Source organism: Engystomops pustulosus, chromosome 5, assembly GCF_040894005.1.
Source record: "Engystomops pustulosus chromosome 5, aEngPut4.maternal, whole genome shotgun sequence".
Lineage (NCBI taxonomy): Eukaryota > Metazoa > Chordata > Amphibia > Anura > Leptodactylidae > Engystomops > Engystomops pustulosus.
The window spans coordinates 49,612,474-49,637,247 of NC_092415.1; positions in this window are offsets into that span (position 1 = coordinate 49,612,474).

The following is a 24,774-nucleotide window of genomic DNA, read 5'->3' on the forward strand; positions in this document are numbered from 1 at the left end:
ACAAGGGACTCTCCCAGATTTACTCCCCCAAGGACATATTTTGCCTTTGGATTATTGACCCCCAGGTGCATAACATTACATTTATCCACATTAAACCTCATTTGCCAAGTGGATGACCAAACATTCAGTTTGTCCAAGTCACTCTGCAGCCTATGAACATCCTCCATAGACTGTATTAAACTACACAGTTTGGTGTCATCTGCAAAAATAGACACAGTGCTATTAATTCCTACCTCTATATCATTAATAAATATATTAAATAGTAGTGGGCCAAGCACAGAACCCTGAGGTACACCACTCATAACTGGTGACCATTCATTGACCACAACCCTCTGGATACGATCCTTCAGCCAGTTTTCAATCCAATTGCAAATTATTTCTGCCAAACCAATAACCCTAATTTTACCCATCAGGCGTCTATGAGGGACAGTGTCAAATGCCTTTGCAAAGTCCAAGAACACAATATCCACAGCTGCTCCTCCATCCAGGCACCTGCTCACCTCTTCATAGAAGCAGAAAAGGTTAGTCTGACAACTTCTATTCTTAGTAAACCCATGCTGGTTATCACTTATTATTCTATTTGATGTCACATACTCCAGTATGTAGTCTTTTACTAACCCTTCCAACACTTTCCCCACAATGGAAGTTAAGCTTACAGGCCTGTAATTGCCTGGCGAAGTTCTAGAGCCCTTTTTATATATTGGCACCACATTTGCCTTGCGCCAGTCACTTGGCACCACACCAGACATTACGGAATCCCTGAAGATTTTAGACAGTGGTACAGCAATAACAGAACTGAGTTCTTTAAGAACTCTGGGGTGTAACCCATCTGGTCCAGGAGCTTTGTACACATTGATTTTATTGAGCTTAGATTGGATAATGCCTACATTCAGCCAGTCTACTATATTACAGGGTGCATGACCCGCACTGGCACCTCCCACGTCAGAAGTTCTTTCTTCTATTGTATAAACGGAGCTAAAAAAATGTTGATAGCTTTAGAAACTTTTTTGTAATCTTTTCCTGAGAAGAGCTGACAACTGCATATTTAATATGGACATATGAAGGGGTATAAAATAATTGCTCCCACACTTAAATTACTTTAATATATATCCTGAACCATTCTAGATGACATTGACATGAGCCTTGTAACTTGCATACATATTTATACACAGCTTTACAACAAAAATCCTTAGCAATGTTGTACAAGTCTACACAAAATCCATAACAATCCTGAAATGATGGAAAATATTTACACTTAAAGGAAACCTACCACTTCCAATGGTGGTTACAAGCTGCAAGTGCCGTGCACCAGCTCAGGGTGAGCTGGTGCCAGCGCTTATTTTCGTTATGTTTTTAAACAGATGTAAAGCGTCTAAATGCTTAGATTCACCACACCGTGGTCCACGCTCGGCGCACCATGCGCGCCACCACTTTGTGCACCTGAATAGAAAGTGGTTGCGCGCATGGTGTGCCGAGCGTGTACCGCGGTGCGGTGAAGATACTTGTATATAAAGATTACTAAAGCGTTTAAACTCTTTACGTCTGTTTAAAAACATAATGAAAATAAGTGCCGGCACCAGCTCACCCTCACATTTATCATTTTTTTTGTTTTAGAAATGGTGTATAGACCATTTCCTATAAATGTCTCAATGTTCTATGTTCTTTTGTTTGCGTTTTTAAAATTTCTTCTAATTCGTCCTCATGGGGAAAATTCTCTGTTCTGTCTGCAAAATTTTACACACTTCTCTTTTGTCCTCCTCTGAGCTGCTGCTTTTACAGATTGTTTGTAAATAGAAGGTCATGAACTGTAAACAGAGGCTGCAGGTAGAGCCTATTGTGTTTGCAGCTGGTGATAAGGTGCTCTGCACAAGAGCTCAGTGTTGCTTCTCAGTTTACGCCACCTTCAGGCTGGACTGTTTATGCGCCTAAATTGCGCCTAAATAAACAAGTTGCTTATGATGAATGATTATTAGGTGCAGCAAAACATCTGGATTGGTAGGATAAATTAGGAAAACATGGATATTTTTGCTGTGTGGCTTGTTCGATGTTTAGCCACAAAACTGGCGCAAAAGCAATAGTAAAAAAAAACAGATTCACAATGATAAAGATCTCCCAATACGTTACAATATATTCATGTTAATGTTCTAAACTGAGAAATATTGAAGTAACTGTACCTCTACTTTACCTTAAACTACATATTGTACATAATATTTTACACAAGAAAACACTATAATCAAGAGGTGGTCATTCACATTATGAATAATACACAACATTTGGAGACAGGTGGCTCAAAAAAAATATAAGAAATAAATCTTACTGGCACTGTATAATACCAACCTTGGGACTGAATATTATACCGAAGGGACTGTATATGTTTATTCCCCAAATTTCTTCATACTAGAGTTAATAATCATTCTATCCATTATTTTAATATCTATGTCTATAGTGTAATATTTCAGTCTTCTGCTGCCACAAAGTCGATAGTTAAGTCATGAATCACTAAGTCTTGTAATACCTTAACATTTACTGTATCTCTGCCGTATCACTTGATGATTTATAACTAAAGATATAGGATATAAATAGATGAATGCCACATTTGGCAGTCATCAATTCTAACTAATATATACATGGAAATCTATAGTGCTAACTATAGCCGTATATTATTTAGAAACAAGATGTATTGGTAAAATTTTCTCATTGTCTACTCAAGACAAAAAAACTGCTCAAATAAGCTGAATACACGTTAAATTTTATTCATTGTGTTAAATTGCTCAGTTTATAAAAAGAGATACTCAGGCACCCAGACAGACCTTGTAGTTTCTTTAAATGAAAATTATTGAAAATAATTTTTTTGTTTTATACAGTTGTCAATAAACATTTGTAATTCAGCTAAATGTGACAGACCAAATTTGTGGCTCCCAAAATAAGTCGGTCATTCCGAATTGACGGACACAACGGGGCGGGTAAGTAAATGTGCCCCTATTAGCTTACCCGTCCCGTTGCGTCCGCCGACCCAAAATGTCTGGCGAGGATTCGGAGCAGCCGTGATTCACTTACAGCGTGCGCCCGATTTCTTGAATGTGTTGCTTCCCCGCTCAGGTCCGCCAGAGTTCTCCTTCTTCTTCCCAGTGTATGTGAGTGCTGATCTTGCAACACAATTTGAATTTTAAATTCCGCGGTTTGTCCGAATCAGTTGGGTTGTCTGACGGCCATGCACCCCTATTTGTGTCAAATGAAAGCCGGTGCCGATGCGCCACAATCCGATCACTTGTGACACAATCCCCTGTGTGATTCAGCACAGAACAGAAATAGTTGGGAAACCCGAAAGAATCGCGGTCCGTGGACCCTTTGTAAATGTGCCCCTATGTATAATGTGTGTTTCTCATTCTTCTCCTTAACATGCTGCCTGCAGAAAAGACACTATGAGGCACATTTACTAAGGGTCCGCACATAGCATTTCCGCTGGGTTTCCCGACTATTTCCGATTTGCACTGCATTTAACAGGGGTTTTTCGTGCACACAATCAGATTTTGCCAACTTTGATGCAACACAAATCAGGGGGTGTGTCCTTCGGACAACCCGACTGATTCGGGCTGAGCGTGGGATTTAAAATTCAAATTGTGTCACAAGACATGCACTCACATATACCCGTAAGACGAAGGCGAACTCCGGCGGACCTCAGCAGGGATGCGACACATGCAGAATGTGGGGCGCACAATCTTAGTGAATCGCGCCGGACTTTAACCTCGTCGGACAACGCACCTCAGGGATCGCGACAGGACTGGGTAAGTAAATGTGCCCCTATATACTGTAGGCATGGAAGGTATTCAGATCTCTTTAAATTTCTTCTCACTTTGTTTCATTTCAGGAAAAAGTTATTTTCTGTTTTGCTCAATAATGCACAACCCAAACCCTGAAATGTAGATATTTTTGCTATCATGAAGAACTAAAATATCACATGGTTATAAGTATTCAGACCCAATACTCAGACCCAAAGCAGCTTTAGAGCTATTAGAGCCATGGGTCTTCTTGCGACAAGTTTTTCACACCTGGATCTGGGGCAGCTCTGTCTCTCTTCGTTGTTGGTCCTCTCCAGTTCCCTCAAGTTGGATAGGGAACATTGGTGGAAGACATTTTCAAGTCTCTCCAGAGAGGCTTAATTGGGTTTAGGTCAAGGCTCTGGCTGGGTCAGTCAAGAATTGTTCTGAAGCCACTGCTTTGTTATTTTAACTGTGTGCTTAGGGTCATTGGGTTTTATTTATTAAAGCGTTTGTGGCAGTTTTTTGTCGGACTTTGCAATGAAATTAACATGCAAACTACCTATTTTTTATTATATATTTATACACTATTTTTATAAAATGTCTTTTGTGTTAAGGCAGCACTGTGTCTGTCAACACACAGAAAACATGTGCACCTGAAGGATGTGTTAGTGTTTAGAGTTGGCGCCACATTTACTACTGACGTGCACTACAATTCTTCAGCATGAACAAAGTGCACAAAAAAAGATGGTGCACACTTCCAGAGCAATGCAGGGAGCACCAGATGAAGACTATGCTTCAGTTCTGATTAATTTGGCACGCTCAGCACACATAATGCAGTTTGCCCTGTTCTTTTCCAGAGAGTTTTTCATCCAGGATATCTCTGTACTTGACCACATTCATCTTTCCTTCAATTGCAACCATTCGTCCTGTCCCTGCAGAGGACACCCCATAGAATGATGCTGCCACCACCATCTTTACTATTGGGATTGCATTTTGCAGGTTATGAGCAGTTACGGGTTTTCTCAACACATACAGCTTAGAATTAACACCACAAAGTTTAATCTTCTTCTCATCAGACCTGAGAATCTTATGTCCCATGACTTATGGGAGTCCTTCATGTGTTTTTGTGTCTTACATGGAGGAGAGCTTCCATCAGCAGACTCTGCCATAAAGCCCTGACTGGTGGAGGCTACTGTGATAGATCACTTTGCTTAACTTTCTACCATCTCCCTACTGCATCTCTAAAGCTCAGCCACAGTGTTCTTGTGGTTCTTCTTTACCTCTCTCTTAAAGACACTAATCTCAAGATTGCTTAGTTTGGCAGGATGGCCAGGTCAAGCAACAGTTGTTGTCTTCCCAAACATCTTCCATTTAAGGATTATGGAGGCCCCTGTGCTCTTTGAAACCTTGAGTGCAGCAGAAAATATTTTGTAATCTTGGCCAGATCTGTGCCTTGCCACACTTCTGTCTCTAAGCTCCTTGGGCAATTCCTTAAACCTCATGATTCCCATGTGCTCGGACAAGCACTGTGAGCTGTGAGATCTTCTATAGACAGGTGTGTGCCTTTCCTAACCAAGTCCAATCAGTTTAATTGAACACATCTGGACTCCAATGTAGAGTAGAACCTTCTTAAGGAGGATCAGAAGAAATTGAATGGCATGTGAGTTAAATATGAGTTTCACAGCAAAGGGTCTGAAATAGAGATGAGCGAGCACTAAAATGCTCGGGTACTCGTTATTCGAGACGAACTTTTCCCAATGCTCGAGTGCTCGTCTCGAATAACGAGCCCCATTGAAGTCAATGGGAGACTCGAGCATTTTTCAAGGGGACCAAGGCTCTGCACAGGGAAGCTTGGCCAAACACCTGGGAACCTCAGAAAAGGATGGAAACACCACGGAAATGGACAGGAAACAGCAGGGGCAGCATGCATGGATGCCTCTGAGGCTGCTTAATCGCACCATTATGCCAAAATTATGGGCAACAGCATGGCCATGACAGAGTGACAGAATGAAGCTAGATAGCATCTAAAACATCCAATAATTGACCCTGACACTATAGGGGACGGCATGCAGAGGCAGCGGCAGCAGCGGAAGGCTAGAGAGTGGCATGGCGACATACCCTAAATGGACTCAGGCTTCAAACCAATGGGTGGCAGAGAGGAACCAAAGGAGGTGAGCAAGAAGCGCTCAAATAATATCGGTACATGATAAAAGTTTGCCAGTATATTTTGTGGATTACACAGCAGGGTGGCGACAAAGTTAACATGGAAGCCATGAAAACAACCCAAAATTCTGCCTGACACAGCTCGTTTGATAAGGGGACCATGTATGGAGGCAGTGAACTAGTAGTAGATTAAAGGTGCTGCAGTTAAAACTATGTTAGTTGGATCTTGGCATGGAGCTGGCGCTCCGCTGCCAGGCGAGCTTTCGCCAATCCAAGCCCCTGTCTCTAGGCTACTCCCCAAACAGCACTTCTAAGAACCTTTTGTATAAGATCAAGTGTAGTAGCGTTCTTATAAGTTTAGGATATGGCGGGTGAGGGGAATGTAAACAGATGCGCAAGAAGCGCTGAAATAATATTGGTAAATGATAAAAGTTTGCCAGTATATTTTGTGGATTACACAGCAGGGTGGCGACAAAGTTAACATGGAAGCCATGAAAACAACCCAAAATTCTGCCTGACACAGCTCGTTTGATAAGGGGACCATGTATGGAGGCAGTGAACTAGTAGTAGATTAAAGGTGCTGCAGTTAAAACTATGTTAGTTGGATCTTGGCATGGAGCTGGCGCTCCGCTGCCAGGCGAGCTTTCGCCAATCCAAGCCCCTGTCTCTAGGCTACTCCCCAAACAGCACTTCTAAGAACCTTTTGTATAAGATCAAGTGTAGTAGCGTTCTTATAAGTTTAGGATATGGCGGGTGAGGGGAATGTAAACAGATGCGCAAGAAGCGCTGAAATAATATTGGTAAATGATAAAAGTTTGCCAGTATATTTTGTGGATTACACAGCAGGGTGGCGACAAAGTTAACAAGTTTGATGTGGAAGCCATGAAAACAATCCAAAATTCTGCCTGACACAGCTCGTTTGATAAGGGGACCATGTATGGAGGCAGTGAACTAGTAGTAGATTAAAGGTGCTGCAGTTAAAACTATGTTAGTTGGATCTTGGCATGGAGCTGGCGCTCCGCTGCCAGGCGAGCTTTCGCCAATCCAAGCCCCTGTCTCTAGGCTACTCCCCAAACAGCACTTCTAAGAACCTTTTGTATAAGATCAAGTGTAGTAGCGTTCTTATAAGTTTAGGATATGGCGGGTGAGGGGAATGTAAACAGATGCGCAAGAAGCGCTGAAATAATATTGGTAAATGATAAAAGTTTGCCAGTATATTTTGTGGATTACACAGCAGGGTGGCGACAAAGTTAACAAGTTTGATGTGGAATGCCCTGTAATAGCTCTTGGGCGGTGTGCCTTTTATCGCCTAGGCTCAGCAGTTTGAGCACCGCCTGCTGTCGCTTAGCGACGGCACTGCTGCTGTGCCTAGAGCTACCGACTGATGGCGCCATGCCCACGGATGGTAATTCGGAGGAGGAGGAGGCGGAGGAGGGGTGGGAGGAGGAGGAGGTATAGTAGGCCTTTGAGACCTGGACCGAGGTAGGCCCCGCAATCCTCTGCGTCGGCAGTATATGACCAGCCCCAGGGTCAGACTCGGTCCCAGCCTGCACCAAGTTAAGTGTAGTAGCGTTCTTATAAGTTTGGGATATGGCGGGTGAGGGGAATGTAAACAGATGCGCAAGAAGCGCTGAAATAATATCGGTTAATCATTAAAGTTTGCCAGTATATTTTGTGGATAACACAGCAGGGCGGCGACAAAGTTAACAACTTTGATGTGGAATCCATGAAAACAACCCAAATTTCTGCCTGACACACCTCGTTTGATAAGGGGACGATGTATGGAGGCAGCTATATGGACGACTTTTGGAGGTAGCAATGGAGACAACGTGTGGAGGCTGCTATGGAGACAATTTAATTTGGATAGTGCCTGTATGTGGCAGTCCAAAAAAGTTTTCAAACCAGAGGAGCAGGTAGGTGGCCCTCCAGAAAAATGAAATAGATTGAGTGCCTGTATGTGGCAGTCCAAAAAAGTTTTCAAACCAGAGGAGCAGGTAGGTGGCCCTCCAGAAAAATGGAATAGATTGAGTGCCTGTATGTGGCAGTCCAAAAAAGTTTTCAAACCAGAGGAGCAGGTAGGTGGCCCTCCAGAAAAACGAAATAGATTGAGTGCCTGTATGTGGCAGTCCAAAAAAGTTTTCAAACCAGAGGAGCAGGTAGGTGGCCCTCCAGAAAAATGGAATAGATTGAGTGCCTGTATGTGGCAGTCCAAAAAAGTTTTCAAACCAGAGGAGCAGGTAGGTGGCCCTCCAGAAAAATGAAATAGATTGAGTGCCTGTATGTGGCAGTCCAAAAAAGTTTTCAAACCAGAGGAGCAGGTAGGTGGCCCTCCAGAAAAATTGAATAGATTGAGTGCCTGTATGTGGCACTCCCAAAAATTGTTTAAAACAGAGGACCGGGTAGGTGGCCCTCCAGAAAAGTACTATAGCTAGAGCCAGTGGGCCCTGTCAAAAAATAGCCAGTTTCCTCTGCTTTAGTGTACAAAGAGGAGGAGAAGGAGGAAAATGAGGAGGAGGAGGAGTGCATAAATTATTCAGGTTGAGCTTCCTTCACCTGGTGGAGATTGGAAATTATGAGAAATCCAGGCTTTATTCATCTTAATAAGCGTCAGCCTGTCAGCGCTGTCAGTCGACAGGCGTGTACGCTTATCGGTGATGATGCCACCAGCTGCACTGAAAACCCGCTCGGACAAGACGCTAGCGGCAGGGCAGGCAAGAACCTCCAAGGCGTACAGCGCCAGTTCGTGCCACATGTCCAGCTTTGAAACCCAGTAGTTGTAGGGAGCTGTGTGATCATTTAGGACGATGGTATGGTCAGCTACGTACTCCCTCACCATCTTTCTGTAAAGATCAGCCCTACTCTGCCGAGACTGGGGACAGGTGACAGTGTCTTGCTGGGGTGACATAAAGCTGGCAAATGCCTTGTAAAGCGTACCCTTGCCAGTGCTGGACAAGCTGCCTGCTCGCCTAGTCTCCCTCGCTACTTGTCCCGCAGAACTACGCACTCTGCCGCTAGCGCTGTCAGAAGGGAAATAGTGTTTCAGCTTGTGCACCAGGGCCTGCTGGTATTCATGCATTCTCACACTCCTTTCCTCTCCAGGGATGAGAGTGGAAAGATTTTGCTTGTACCGTGGGTCCATAGGAGAGTGAATACCCAGTAATCGGTGCTGGAATAAATTCTTTGAATGCGAGGGTCATGGGATAGGCAGCCTAGCATGAAATCTGCCATATGAGTACCAACGCGTAAGAATTCACTCCCCTGACTGCCATATGGCCTGACTGTCCATTTCCTCCTCCTCCAACTCCTCCAACTCCTCTTCTTCTGCCCATACACTCTGAACAGTGAAGGACTCAACAATGGTCCCCTCTTGTGTCTCGCCAACATTCTCCTCCTCTTCCTCCTCATCCTCCTCCACCTCCTCCGATATGCGCTGAGAAACAGACCTAAGGGTGCTTTGGCTATCAACAAGGGAATCTTCTTCCCCCGTCTCTTGTGACGAGCGCAAAGCTTCCGACTTCATGCTGATCAGAGAGTTTTTCAACAGGCCAAGCAGCGGGATGGTGAGGCTGATGATGGCGGCATCGCCACTGACCATCTGTGTTGACTCCTCGAAGTTACTCAGCACCTGACAGATATCAGACATCCACGTTCACTCCTCATTGTAGACTTGAGGAAGCTGACTGACCTGACTACCAGTTCTGGTGGAAGTTGACATCTGGCAGTCTACAATCGCTCTTCGCTGCTGGTAAACTCTGGATAACATGGTTAATGTTGAATTCCACCTCGTGGGCACGTTGCACAACAGTCGGTGAGCGGGCAGTTGGAGGCGGCGCTGCGCTGCCCTGAGAGTGGCAGCATCTGTGCTGGACTTCCTGAAATGTGCACAGATGCGGCGCACCTACGTGAGCAAATCAGACAGATTGGGGTATGTCTTGAGGAAACGCATGAGGAACTATCAGATTTAACACATGGGCCAGGCATGGCACATGTGTCAGTCTGCCGAGTTGCAGAGCCGCCACCAGGTTACGGCCGTTGTCACACACAACCATGCCTGGCTTCAGGTTCAGCGGTGCCAGCCACAGATCAGTCTGCGCCGTGATGCCCTGTAATAGTTCTTGGGCGGTGTGCCTTTTATTGCCTAGGCTCAGCAGTTTGAGCACCGCCTGCTGTCGCTTAGCGACGGCACTGCTGCTGTGCCTAGAGCTAGCGACTGATGGCGCCATGCCCACGGATGGTAGTTCGGAGGAGGAGGAGGGGTGGGAGGAGGAGGAGGCATAGTAGGCCTGAAAGACCTGGACCGAGGTAGGCCCCGCAATCCTCGGCGTCGGCAGTATATGACCAGCCGCAGGGTCAGACTCGGTCCCAGCCTCCACCAAGTTAACCCAATGCGCCGTCAGCGATATATAGTGGCCCTGCCTGGCAGCACTCGTCCACGTGTCCGTGGTCAGGTGGACCTTGTCAGAAACGGCGTTGGTCAGGGCACAGATGATGTTGTCTGACACGTGCTGGTGCAGGGCTGGGACGGCACATCGGGAAAAGTAGTGGCGGCTGGGTACCGAATACCGAGGGGCGGCCGCCGCCATGAGGTTGCGAAAGGCCTCGGTCTCTACTAGCCTATAGGGCAGCATCTCCAGGCTAAGCAATCTGGAGATGTGGACATTAAGGGCTTGGGCGTGCGGGTGGGTTGCACTATATTTCCGTTTCCGCTCCAGCGTCTGGGGTATGGAGAGCTGAACACTGGTGGATGCTGTGGAGGATCGTGGAGGCGACGATGGGGTTTTTGTGCCAGGGTCCTGGGCAGGGGGCTAACTATCAGCTGACACAGGGGAAGGAGCAGTGGTGTGCACGGCCGGAGGTGAATGGGCTTGGTGCCACTGAGTGGGGTGTTTAGCATTCATATGCCTGCGCATACTGGTGGTAGTTAAGCTAGTAGTGGTGGAACCCCTGCTGATCCTGGTTTGGCAAAAATTGCACACCACAGTCCGTCGGTCATCCGGTGTTTCCTTAAAGAACCTCCAGACAAATCTAGCCCTCGCCGCGGGAGCCCTCGCCACGGGAGCTTCACTACGTGACACATTTGGCGCTGATGCACCTGCTCTGGCCCTGCCTCTCCGTCTGGCCCCACCACTGCCTCTTCCAACCTGTTCTGGTCGAGGACTCTCCTCCGTCTCAGAAGCACTGTGTTCACCCGGCCTCTCAACCCAGCTTGGGTCTGTCACCTCATCATCCTCCGATCCCTCAGTCTGCTCCCCCCTCGGACTTCCTGCCCTGACAACAACTTCACCACTGTCTGACAACCGTGTCTCCTCATCGTCGGACACCTCTTTACACACTTCTTCCACTACGTCAAGAAGGTCATCATCACCCACAGACTGCGACTGGTGGAAAACCTGGGCATCGGAAAATTGCTCAGCAGCAACCGGACAAGTGGTTTGTGACTGTGGGAAGGGTCCAGAAAACAGTTCCTCAGAGTATGCCGGTTCAAATGCCAAATTTTCCTGGGAGGGGGCAGACTGGGGGGGAGGAGGCTGAGGTGCAGGAGCTGGAGAAGTGCCGATTTCGGTGACATGGGTGGACTGCGTGGAAGACTGACTGGTGGACAAATTGCTCGAAGCATTGTCGGCAATCCACAACATCGCCTGTTCGCACTGTTCTGGCCTCAACAGTGCTCTACCACGAGTCCCAGTAACTTCAGACATGAACCTAGGGAGTGTAGCTCTGCGGCGTTCCCCTGCTCCCTCATCAGCAGGTGGTGTCTCACCCCGCCCAGGACCACGGCCTCTGACCCCTGCAGTAGTTGGACGCCCACGTCCCCGCCCTCGTCCTCTACCCCTAGCCCTTGGGTTAAACATTTTGAAAATGAAAGTTATAACTTTAATTTTTTTTTAACTTTTTTTTGTGTTTTTTTTGTGTTTTTTTTTTTTGTGTGTTTTTTAGTTTTTAAAACCAAACGATGCTATCCTATTGCTATGGCTATTTTGTAGCCAAGTATGTAAGCACACTGCTATGCCAGATGAGATGACGCTGAGTTATGAAAAAATAAACGTAAAATAAAAAGGAAATGGCAGACTGTGCCTAATTGAAATCCAACCCCTAATAAATTTTCCCACTTCGGTCTTTGCGATGGATATGTGCGTCACTAAGCGCTAAACACAGCGGTCGCAAGTCTCACTACAAATTCCTCACAATTTGGTAGTAGATGCACTGCAGCAAGGACAGCCACCAGCAGATCAACCAGAAATAAAATATATATAACGCTATTGTAGGCGTAAGTAAGCCGTTTGGATTCTCCTTTGGCTATTTTCTAGCCAAGTATGAAAGCACACTGATGAGATGACGCTGAGTTATGAAAAAATAAACGTAAAATAAAAAGGAAATGGCAGACTGTGCCTAATTGAAATCCAACCCCTAATAAATTTTCCCACTTCGGTCTTTGCGATGGATATGTGCGTCACTAAGCGCTAAACACAGCGGTCGCAAGTCTCACTACAAATTCCTCACAATTTGGTAGTAGATGCACTGCAGCAAGGACAGCCACCAGCAGATCAACCAGAAATAAAATATATATAACGCTATTGTAGGCGTAAGTAAGCCGTTTGGATTCTCCTTTGGCTATTTTCTAGCCAAGTATGAAAGCACACTGATGAGATGACGCTGAGTTATGAAAAAATAAACGTAAAATAAAAAGGAAATGGCAGACTGTGCCTAATTGAAATCCAACCCCTAATAAATTTTCCCACTTCGGTCTTTGCGATGGATATGTGCGTCACTAAGCGCTAAACACAGCGGTCGCAAGTCTCACTACAAATTCCTCACAATTTGGTAGTAGATGCACTGCAGCAAGGACAGCCACCAGCAGATCAACCAGAAACAAAATATATATATAACGCTATTGTAGGCCTAAGTAAGCCGTTTGGATTCTCCTTTGGCTATTTTCTAGCCAAGTATGAAAGCACACTGATGAGATGACGCTGAGTTATGAAAAAATAAACGTAAAATAAAAAGAAACTGGCAGACTGTGCCTAATTGAAATCCAACCCCTAATAAATTTTCCCACTTCGGTCTTTGCGATGGATATGTGCGTCACTAAGCGCTAAACACAGCGGTCGCGGGGCGTGGCCTAGCCAAGCATGCTGTAAGACGTGCAGAGCTCCCGCCAAGGATCCTATCTATTATCCGCCTGCAGCCCAACAATTCCGGTAATCGGCGCTCATAACGAAAGGTAACCCACCTGGCAACTTACCTAGCTGTCTTGGACTCTCAAAATGCCGAGCAAAAACAGAGGAAGCGGTAAACCTAACCGCGCGTTAGAATTCCAAGATGGCGCTGAAGCGTCTGTTCCAGCTACTCCAGCCAGCACGAGACGCCAGCGGGAAATAGCTGACAAGCTGGAGCGCTTTGCCTGCTCGACTGCTGGGGGGAAAAGAACAAAGCCGGCAGAGGCGGACTGGCTGATACCCGCGGAGCTAGACACCCAAGCGTCGGATGGAGATGACTCGGATGGCCAGGAGTCTGCATCATCTTCTAAGAAGCAGAGGCCTAAGCACAGATCTCCTGCCACAGCTGGGGAACCCACTATTGGTGATCTGATGCGTGCTGTAGCAAAAGGTAACGCGACCATGGCCTCCCTGGTGCAGCAAGTAGGAGGTATGAGGGAAGAACTTACAGTGCTCAGACATGATGTGCATAGAATATCTGAAAGAACCACAGAAGTGGAGCAGCGCACCTCGGATTTGGAGGATGATATGGGGAAATGTAAAAAGGCCTCCAGACGAGCTCAGCAAGAGATTATAGCCCTCTGGTCAAAAGCGGATGACCTGGAAAATAGGGCCAGACGAAACAATGTACGCTTGGTGGGTTTCCCAGAGAAGGTAGAAGGCCAAAACACGACGGCCTTTATTGAGGACTGGCTGCTACAGAAATTTGGCGCTGATGCACTATCTCCACTGTATGCCATAGAAAGGGCGCATCGGGTTCCCACAAGACCTCTACAACCAGGTCGCGGGCCAAGACCTATCCTAGCTAAGGTCCTACATTTCAAGGATAGGGATACTATCCTACGCCTTGCCCGAGAACATTCTGATCTGTCTATTAACGGTTCCAAAATATCAATATTCCCAGGGCCAAGTTTATCGATATAAAGAGACGGCTTCGGGATCTGAAAGTGATATACTCTATGATATTTCCAGCTAAACTACGAGTGGTGGCCTTGGGGAAGACGCAATTTTTTGAAGATCCGGGAGCTGCGTTGGAATGGCTTGATCAACATGAAACCCAAATAAAGGCCTCGGAGGCAAAGACACAGGATCAGGACTGAGCGTGATGTCCGGAGGCAATGCGTTATAGGAGTGTACCGAGATACGGACTTACAGCTGAGTTATAATATAAGTTTTGATATGTTGGGCTGTGGGGAACGTAAGATTTTGTAATCTCTCCGTACACTGCTGGTCAGTGGCGGGGGATTGCGAAATGGCGGGCACTGTACTGCACTGTATATGTTATAATTCTTGATGGTAAAGTTACACTGCAATGTTATTCCCTCAATGAAACATAAAAAAAAGACGGAGGGTGAGAGAAAGGCAATTGGCGGGTATAGGATTACGAGTTCGCCCATTGTAAATGGGAGGTTTTTCACTATAAGGGGAAGGGTACAAGGGGGGAGGGGAAGGTTTAAGGGTATTAGTTTGAAAGTTTATAGCCAGGTCTGTAATTTGGTTAAAATATTTATATGGCAATATGAGATAGGTAGAACGCTATTGTTCATGACTATGATACCTGCATTGTCACATGGCTACATATATACCTGTAGTTAGCTGGAACGTCAGGGGCCTTTCAGACCCCACAAAGAGAATGGGAGTATTCCAGTATCTATTAAGACAGCAGCCGGGAATTTACTGCATTCAGGAAACTCACATGATTACAGATCGGCTGTCTCAGTTACATAAGGTGTGGATGGGGTTTGAGTGTCATGCAACATATTCATCATATGCAAGAGGGGTTAGTGTTCTAGTGCATAAAAATGTACCCTTTCAGTGTATGGATAAAACTGTGGATGCTGAAGGGAGATATATATGCTTATATTGCACAGTAGGCTTGCGCACTATGGTGCTCGTGGCTGTGTATGTCCCTCCCCCATACTCCGGGGTAGTACTCCAGCGTATACTGGAATATGTTATGAAATACCCAGGGATACCGTGCTTGATCGTTGGGGACTTCAACAATATCCCTCAATATCACTTAGATAGATGTAGAATTGCTCAAGGTCAGCCGGAGCAAGGAAGGACCCCGTTTGGTCACCTGTTACAGGAAGTAGATCTCCAAGACGTATGGAGATGTCAGCATCCACAGGAGAGACAGTATTCCTGCTGCTCTTCTACCTTTGCCTCGTTATCCCGCATAGATCTTGTTCTGGGGAACTCGCTGGCAATGCCCATATTGGGTGAGGTACAATATCTTCCTCGTTCCCTGTCTGACCATTCTCCAGTACTGACACCGCTATCCATATATGATGCCCCCAGGATTGTGAATAGATTGTGGCGCCTTAATCCCTTCTGGTTAGCTGTTCCCAGTGTGACTAGTGGCCTAGAAACTGAGATAAGTAGATTTATAGCAGAGAATGAGGGATCGGAATCTTTGTCCAATGTGTGGGAAGCGCTTAAAGGACACATAAGAGGTATGTTAATGAAGAATATTAGTGTCACCAAAACGCGGTCCAGAGCTCTAGATAAGGCAATACATATGGAGATGGAGAAAGCAGAAAGGGAGTTTATTGGGAATCCAAGCCCAGATACTCAGAATAGATTAAGGAGTGCGCAGTCATCTTTAAACAACCATTTGATAGAAGTAGCAAATAGGAAACGTATGTTTGCCAAGCAGCGTTTCTTTGAAGAAGGGGAAAGTGTAGGACACCTGCTGTCAGTGATCACTAGGGCACAACAGGGGACTTCTCATATATCAGCTATGAAAGACACCAATGGGCAAATACATTGTGATACGGCAGGAATAGTGAAGGTGCTCGCAGATTTCTACTCCACCCTCTATCAGTCGCAGAGTCAGTCATCGGAAGGGGATATAGTAGAGTTTCTTGATAAGCTGGCTCTTCCAAAATTATCTATAGAAGATAGAGATATGTTGGAGCAGCCTCTCGGCCTGGAGGAGTTAGAAGATGCAGTGAGAGGGATGGCAAATGATAAGGCACCTGGGGTAGACGGCCTACCGGCCGAACTGTATAAACAATATGGGGAGGCGCTTCTTCCTCAATTGCTTGAAGTATTTCAGGATGCTTTTGTAAAAGGTTCACTTCCACCATCTATGCAGGAAGCTATTATAGTAGTGCTGCCCAAAGAAGGTAAGGATCCCTTGGTGCCGGATTCGTACAGACCCATTTCGTTGCTAACATCAGACGTAAAGCTACTTGCTAAAGCTATGGCCAATCGTTTAATCAAAGTTATTACAACCATAATAAATGAAGACCAAACTGGGTTTATGCCTCAGAAATCCACCTCTATCAATATTAGGAGACTCTTTCTCAGCCTACAGGTCCCAAGCGTTTGATAGTATAGAGTGGGTATTTCTGTGGCATACTATGATGGCCATGGGGGTTGGGCCTAAATTTATAGCGTGGGTTAAAGTGCTGTATTCGGCACCAAGGGCTCGGATTAGGGCAAATGGTGCACTATCTGAGCCATTTCCGTTGTTCCGTGGCACGAGGCAGGGTTGCCCCCTGTCTCCGTTGCTTTTTGCTATAGCTATTGAGCCTTTGGCAGCTGCGATACGGAATTCACCAGAGATTAGGGGTTTTCAATATGGCCAAATGCAAAATAAGGTTGCGTTATATGCTGACGATGCATTATTGTTTTTGGGGGATACAGAGACCTCTCTGACGGCTGCCATGGGTCTTTTAGATCAATTTGGAGCTATGTCTGGCCTTTTGATTAATTGGCATAAATCAGCTATAATGGCGGTGGATGCGATAAATGAGGACTTGGAGCGGAGAGCGCCCACTATTCCTGTTGTGAACTCCTTTAAGTATTTAGGGGTCCGGGTGACCGCACGCCCATCGGATTTTGAGGAGCTTAACCTTTCCCCACGATTGGAGTCGATTAAAATTAAGATTAAAGCGTGGTGTAAGTTACCGTTATCTGTCATTGGACGTCTGAACCTTATCAAAATGGTATTAATGCCTCAGCTACTATATCTTCTACATAATGCCCCGATATGGTTGCCCCTTTCTAGGTTCCATAAAATAAATGCTTTGTTCAGAGAACTAATTTGGAATAAAGGCCATCCTAGAATACGTCTGGAAACGCTACAGAGATCTAAAATAGAGGGGGGATTAGCATTGCCCAATCCTTGGCTATATTATTTGGCGGCACAGATACAGCACCTTAAAGGATGGGGAGTAACTGGGACAGCCGACATGAATTCTCGGATAATTATGCATCACCTAAGAGTTAAGAACCTACTACAGGCACTGGAAGCGGGGAAATTCAAACCCGGTAGAATGGAACTAAATACCCTGCTTTTGATCCATAAAGTGTGGGGTAAGGTTAAGCAGATTAGGGGAGTGAATGGCTATACTGAATACACACCTTTGTGGGACAATCCTGGACTGGCTGAATTCCAATCGTTGGAATGCGCATCTTTTTGGGAAGGCATGGGGTTGCTTACGATTGCACAATTGGTAGTTGACTCACATATTAAGACGTTCCAGCAGCTACAGGAAACTATTCCAGCTCATAGCCATGAATTTTTTAGGTATCTACGATTGAAACATGCCTTTGAAGCCCAGACTAAAGTGGAGCCCCTGGTATATAAGGGAGACCCCTTACTTCAGAATATTGCTAAGGAAGGGCATTCTTCAGGGCTTATTTCTCTTTTGTATCAGCTGTTATTGTGTAAATTTCTAGATGGTTTTCACAGCCCGGCCCGAGCCAAGTGGGAGAGGGATGTAGGTCCTGTGACGGATGACCAATGGAGTAATATCCTAGAGGTCGTACCAACAATCTCATTGGGAGAAGCAAATAGACTTTCACAATTGTATATAGTCCACAGGGTATACAGAACGCCAAAATTTTTGTATGACATCGGGGTGCGCTCAAACGCCTCATGCCCAAAATGCTCTGAAGAAATAGCAGATATGGCACATATGCTATGGAACTGTCCTGTTATACGACCCTTTTGGGTGGAAGTGCTGGAACTAATAGATAGGGCTTATATGACCTCAGTCCCCAGGAATGTCCTGACATGTGTGTTAGGCTGTGATGAGGAAATTGCTCTTGAACACCTAGGCAAGACTGCGGTAGGGAGGTTACTTTATATGGCCAGGAAATCAATCGCAGCGAGGTGGATTCAACCGATCCCCCCTACAAAGGAGGAATTCCTTCAGAAGGTAGAAGGGATGCTAATAAATGAGAGGGCTATATACAAAAAAAGAAGGACAGAAGGTAAATACGAGAAGTTATGGGGCCCATGGTTGGACACACCGGGAGTAGTATCAGCAGAGTTATTAAGGGAAAGGCTGTTACGAATGAGTATAGGATAATAGGCGAGACAAAGTGATGTTTTAAGTGTTTATTTGAGCATATGCATTATTGAACAGTATACAGCTTATTGTATCAATGAGATAACCTGTTTATCGCCCTGCGTGGCGATCTACGACTGTAATGGTTATACGCTAAATGTGCCAAAATTTTGTATAGTCCTGGCTGGGGTGGGATGGGAGGGGGGGGGGTGGACTGTTTTTCTTCCTTTTAATGTTTGTACGTTCCCTAAAATGAAAATAAATAAAGAAATATCTGATTTTAAAAAAAAAACACAGCGGTCGCAAGTCTCACTACAAATTCCTCACAATTTGCTAGTAGATGCACTGCAGCAAGGACAGCCACCAGCAGATCAACCAGAAATAAAATATATATAACGCTATTGTAGGCGTAAGTAAGCCGTTTGGATTCTCCTTTGGCTATTTTCTAGCCAAGTATGAAAGCACACTGATGAGATGACGCTGAGTTATGAAAAAATAAACGTAAAATAAAAAGGAAATGGCAGACTGTGCCTAATTGAAATCCAACCCCTAATAAATTTTCCCACTTCGGTCTTTGCGATGGATATGTGCGTCACTAAGCGCTAAACACAAAGGTCGCAAGTCTCACTACAAATTCCTCACAATTTGGTAGTAGATGCACTGCAGCAAGGACAGCCACCAGGAGATCAACCAGAAATAAAATATATATAACGCTATTGTAGGCGTAAGTAAGCCGTTTGGATTCTCCTTTGGCTATTTTCTAGCCAAGTATGAAAGCACACTGATGAGATGACGCTGAGTTATGAAAAAATAAACGTAAAATAAAAAGAAACTGCCAGACTGTGCCTAATTGAAATCCAACCCCTAATAAATTTTCCCACTTCGGTCTTTGCGATGGATATGTGCGTCACTAAGCGCTAAACACAGCGGTCGCAAGTCTCACTACAAATTCCTCACAATTTGGTAGTAGATGCACTGCAGCAAGGACAGCCACCAGCAGATCAACCAGAAATAAAATATATATAACGCTATTGTAGGCGTAAGTAAGCCGTTTGGATTCTCCTTTGGCTATTTTCTAGCCAAGTATGAAAGCACACTGATGAGATGACGCTGAGTTATGAAAAAATAAACGTAAAATAAAAAGGAAATGGCAGACTGTGCCTAATTGAAATCCAACCCCTAATAAATTTTCCCACTTCGGTCTTTGCGATGGATATGTGCGTCACTAAGCGCTAAACACAAAGGTCGCAAGTCTCACTACAAATTCCTCACAATTTGGTAGTAGATGCACTGCAGCAAGGACATCCACCAGCAGATCAACCAGAAATAAAATATATATAACGCTATTGTAGGCGTAAGTAAGCCGTTTGGATTCTCCTTTGGCTATTTTATAGCCAAGTATGAAAGCACACTGCTATGCCAGATGAGATGACGCTGAGTTATGAAAAAATAAACGTAAAATAAAAAGTAAATGGCAGACTGTGCCTAATTGAAATCAAACCCCTAATAAATTTTCCCACTTTGGTGTTTGAGGTGGATATGTGTGTCACTAAGAGCTAAACACAACGGTATCAAGTCCCCCTGCAAATTCCTCACAATATGGTACTAGCTGCAAATAAAAAAAAAAAAAAGTATAACGTTATTGTAGCCCTAAGAAGGGCTGTTGGGTTCTTGTAGAATCACTCCTGCCTAACAGTAAGCTAATAGAACACCCTAACGCTTTCCCTGACCAGCAGCAGCTCACTCCCTAGCGGCATCCAGACACAGAATGATCCGAGCAGCGCGGGCAGCGGCTAGTCTATCCCAGGGTCACATGATCTGGCCAGCCAACCACTGCTATCGACGTGTAAGGGTACCACGTCATGCTGGGTGGAGTGCAGAGTCTCCTGGCTTGTGATTGGCTCTGTTTCTGGCCGCCAAAAAGCAAAACGGCGGGAGCTGCCATTTTCGAGCTGCCAGTTTCGAGTAGCAAAAAAAAATCAAAATTTCTGTGTTCTTTTCTGTCAAGATGGGGAGCAGAGTGTATGTACATTAATGAGCAAAAACAGAACCTTTTTTAATCTTACATATAAACAAAGAATGAAATATTCAAAGAGGTCTGAATAATTTCCATACCTACTGCATAATCTTTTTTTCTCATCCTGCCCCATGATATGGCGTGTCAGCGCATTATGTTAATTCCACCCCTCCCACCATGTCAAATATTTCAAGTGGCCTGTTTGCAGCCAGCAATTGTACACCAGATCCTGTCTTGCATAGGATTCCTCTATAATCTGTACCAGTTCCTGCCCCATTCTGGTACACTTATGCTGGGCACAGCCCCTTTTCACCCATTATTTCAAAGGCTATTTCAAGGCTTGTAAGCTGGGGAACTGAAATACAAGCTCTGCCTATCCCCCCCATGAATATTCTACTTAGCTCCTCCTACTCTATAACATGCTGCCTGTTGTGTTGATTTGTGTTTTTATGGTAACGGGTTCACTTTAAGCTGTTTTCATTTAATAATGTGATACAATCTAATAATTTCTTTTATTTTTTGAACGCCTTACAAGTAAGTGAGGATGACCATCCATTAAGAATTTATACAACAGATCAATGAAGACTAATGAGGACAGCTCAAAGATAATCTCTTCCATTAAAAACACATTAGTGAGCACTTATATCTTTACTGAATTTATACAGCTAGTGTATGCTTCTTAGTGGATTAAGAAGTAACAAATACCTTATGACTTCATAACTTTACCAAATCAGCTTTATGCCTATGGGTAAGAACTCAAAGACTAATAAATAATTCATCTGGCATATTATGAAATCAATTGCATTAATGTTCACGTTAAATTCATTTTGAAATAAAATGTCCTCTTAATAATAAAATGCCTCAGGCCCGGACTTTGATTCATACAATGGAAAAGCAATAACCAACCACACACTGGAAATAATTTGTACATTAAGTAATTTTTTTACTCATTGTCTAGGTACCATCTGCATGTAGAGATATGGAATACCTCATGTAGACGATTTATCGTGAGCATTTATCAGGTTATGCTGGAATCTGCCGTAAGTGGCAAAAAAATGTATCAAATGTGGAACTAAGACAAGAAGTTTATCACTTGTACTGCAGTAAGTTAAAATTAATTCTTGCAACTTGGCAGATTTAGCCATCATTACATTTCTGAATATTGCCCCTTATAATTGACTTGACATATCGATTTTAATCTAGAAGATATATAATTCAAAGTATAAACAAGATCTGCTTCCTATGCGGTCAGTGTGCTGAAAACATAAAGACGCTTATCTATCCCAATTGTGCTGACTTTCTTTTCTTCATCTCTACCCACCAGCAATCCTGTGTCTGAAGAAGGTTTAACATAGACCAAAATGTTAAAAAATAGATGTGGATTGCCAATCGGTGAGACTTTAATAATGTGTGATGCGGTAGCCGGGAGCCCCCAGTAAGACTATTGGTGATGCTTTAATAAATGATATTTGCAATTGAGCTTCTACTGAGTGCTGAGTTTATAGGATTTTTTTTATGGACCCTGTTTTAACCCCTTCCTGCACCTTAACGTTATTCTAGAATGCGGGTCGTTCCCGCACCTTGATGTAGGATCCCCGCGGGATCCCGGCGATACGCGATAGCCGGGTTCCCGGAGTAACAGCCTGTTTAACCCTATAGACGCAGCAGTCATAGTGTTGTTGCCAGGGCTGCCTACAGTAGCAGGCTGTTAGGATAGTGCACTGTATACAATCTAACAGTGCAGCTGTCAGCCTATGCAGAAAACTATGTAATATGCTACAATAAAGTAGTTATAAAGTTACTTGGGTGCTTTGACTATTTGCCTGAAAGCAGAACATTTTTGATTTTGAAAATTAATAATTATGAGAAATTTTTGCCAAATTTCAATTTCTTTCATAACTAAACACCAAAAATATCATCAAAATGTTTCTATTACTTTGAAGTACAATGTGTCTCGAGAAAACAATCTCATAATCCCCTGTATATGTTAAAGGGTTTCAAGGTTATAACCTCCTATAGTGACACAGGGCAATTTAAAAAATCAGGCCTGGTTCTAGTCTCTAAAATAGCTTAGACACAAAGGGGTTAATATGTAAAATAAAATTATTTAGTAAGCTTTAAATGTTTACAATTTTGCACATAAGCTTGTTGGGCATTGATAGCTCGGGTTGTATTTTTTTAATTTATACATTTTTGCATTCACATTTTATTGAAATTTATTGGATACTTCTAAGGGTGCGGTCACATGTGGCGATCAAACGCATCACAACCGTTGAGAAGAGCAAATTTTCCTACTTTTTTTTATGTCAACATGGAGTTTACAAAATTCATGCGTTAATGCAATGTCAACACATATGTTAACACAGTGTTAACACACATGCTTGTTATTACATGCATATTGTAAACACAATGTTGACAGCAATGCAATTAGGCAAATCTCCTCTTCTCAGCTGTTTTGATGCGTTTGAAAATGTATGTTTTAACACCATAACATGTCATCATCTCTTGGGGTGCTTAAAAATGCAAGCCAGGAATCCAAAATTCACAGAAGAGGGTCCATGTGGATTTGAGACATTTGCAACAAAAATAAGGCAAAAGTTGCACCTGCCAGGACAGGAAATACTAAACATGTATCACAAGAAGACATGATCATACATAAGACTAAGATACATGTCCCCTAATGGAGGAGATTCATCTTTTCTCTTTCTAGTTGTCTAGTTTCTTAGTCTTATTTGTCTTAGGGGGATTCTCCTTTTCTTAAATTCCACCTGTGCCTAATAGTCTAACATTTCTCCCTGGTGTGGAGGATGCAACTTTTTCTGCAATTTTTCTGCAAAAAGGTCTCACAGATGGCTGTCCAATAAATCTTTCTTTATATAATGCTTTTGGTTATATTGGGGCAGATTTACTTACCCTGTTGCGATCCCCGAGGTGTGTTCTCCGACGAGAATGAAGTCTGGCGCGATTCTTCAAGATCCTGCATTCATTTTCCTGCATCGGCAGCTTCCCTGCTCAGGTCCACCGGAGTTCACCTTCTTCTTCCCGGTGTATGTGAGTGCATTGAATTGAATTGTATTTGCAATTTGAATTGTAAATCCCATGCTTAGTTAGAATCAGTCGGGTTGTCCGTCGTCCACGCCCCCCGATTTGTGTAACATGCAATAGTCGGGAAACCTGATGAAAATGCGCCGTGAGGACCCTTAGTAAATTTGCCCCCTTGTCTACATATTGCGGCCCAAAGAAAGTTCACCGGTAGGTTTTCTGTTTTTATTTAAAAATAAAACTGTCTTTCCAGGAAAAAAAAGTTTTGTCTGGTTTGTCAAACTTTTGATGTTTCCAAATAAAGCATTTTAGATCCCAAATTTTTACATTGCTGTCTAAATTAAACTTTTGAATTTTTTTTACTCTGCATTTTTTTTCAAGGTGGTGAAGTTAGACAGGTCAGCACTGTCTAGTCGACTCTTACGAATAAAAAAAATGTATGTATTTGTTTGGAGGAGGTCTATAAAAACAATGAGCCACTTAAAGTCAGCAATCACCCAAGGCAGCACCCATCCCTCCCAGGTCTCTGTTTCTATACAGAGACTGTCGGCGTCATCTTGACCACTGCCCGAAACACATGCTGTAGCAGTCACACGGCTGTTGTCAGGACGGCCACTCTCAGTCTAGTCTCAGTATTCAAACAGAGTCATGGCAATGACTGTCGGCGCCGAAGTTTAACATATAACACAAATTATAATTGATCTGTCAAGTTAGGTAGGTCACAACATCAACTGTTGTGTTTTCATATCCTGCACAATCCCATCTGCTGAAAAACATGGCTGCATCACACCTTTCCACTGGTTGTGACCGGACACATCGGGGAACATTTACTTACCTGGTCCCTGTGCGATCCCTGAGGTGCGTTGTCCGACTAGGATGAAGTCTTCTGCAATTCACCAAGATGGTGCACCCGAGATCCTGCATGTGTGGCTTCCATGCTCAGGTCCGCCGGAGTTAACCTTCTTCTTCCCAGTGTATGTGAGTGCATGTCTTGCAACACAATTTGACTTGCTAAATCCCACGCGTAGTCCGAATCCGGCAGATCGTCCATCGACCTGCCCCTCGATTTGTGTTACGTGAAAGCCGGCGCAATTGAGACACAATCCGATTGCGTGCGATGTAATGCCTGCACGATCCCTGAAACGTCGGAAAACCAGACAGAAATGCGTCTGCGTGACCTTAGTAAATAAGCCCCATTATGTTATTTGTAGACAACTGCCATGTTTTTTTTATCCTGGACAACCCTTTTAAGGTTCCACCCCATGACA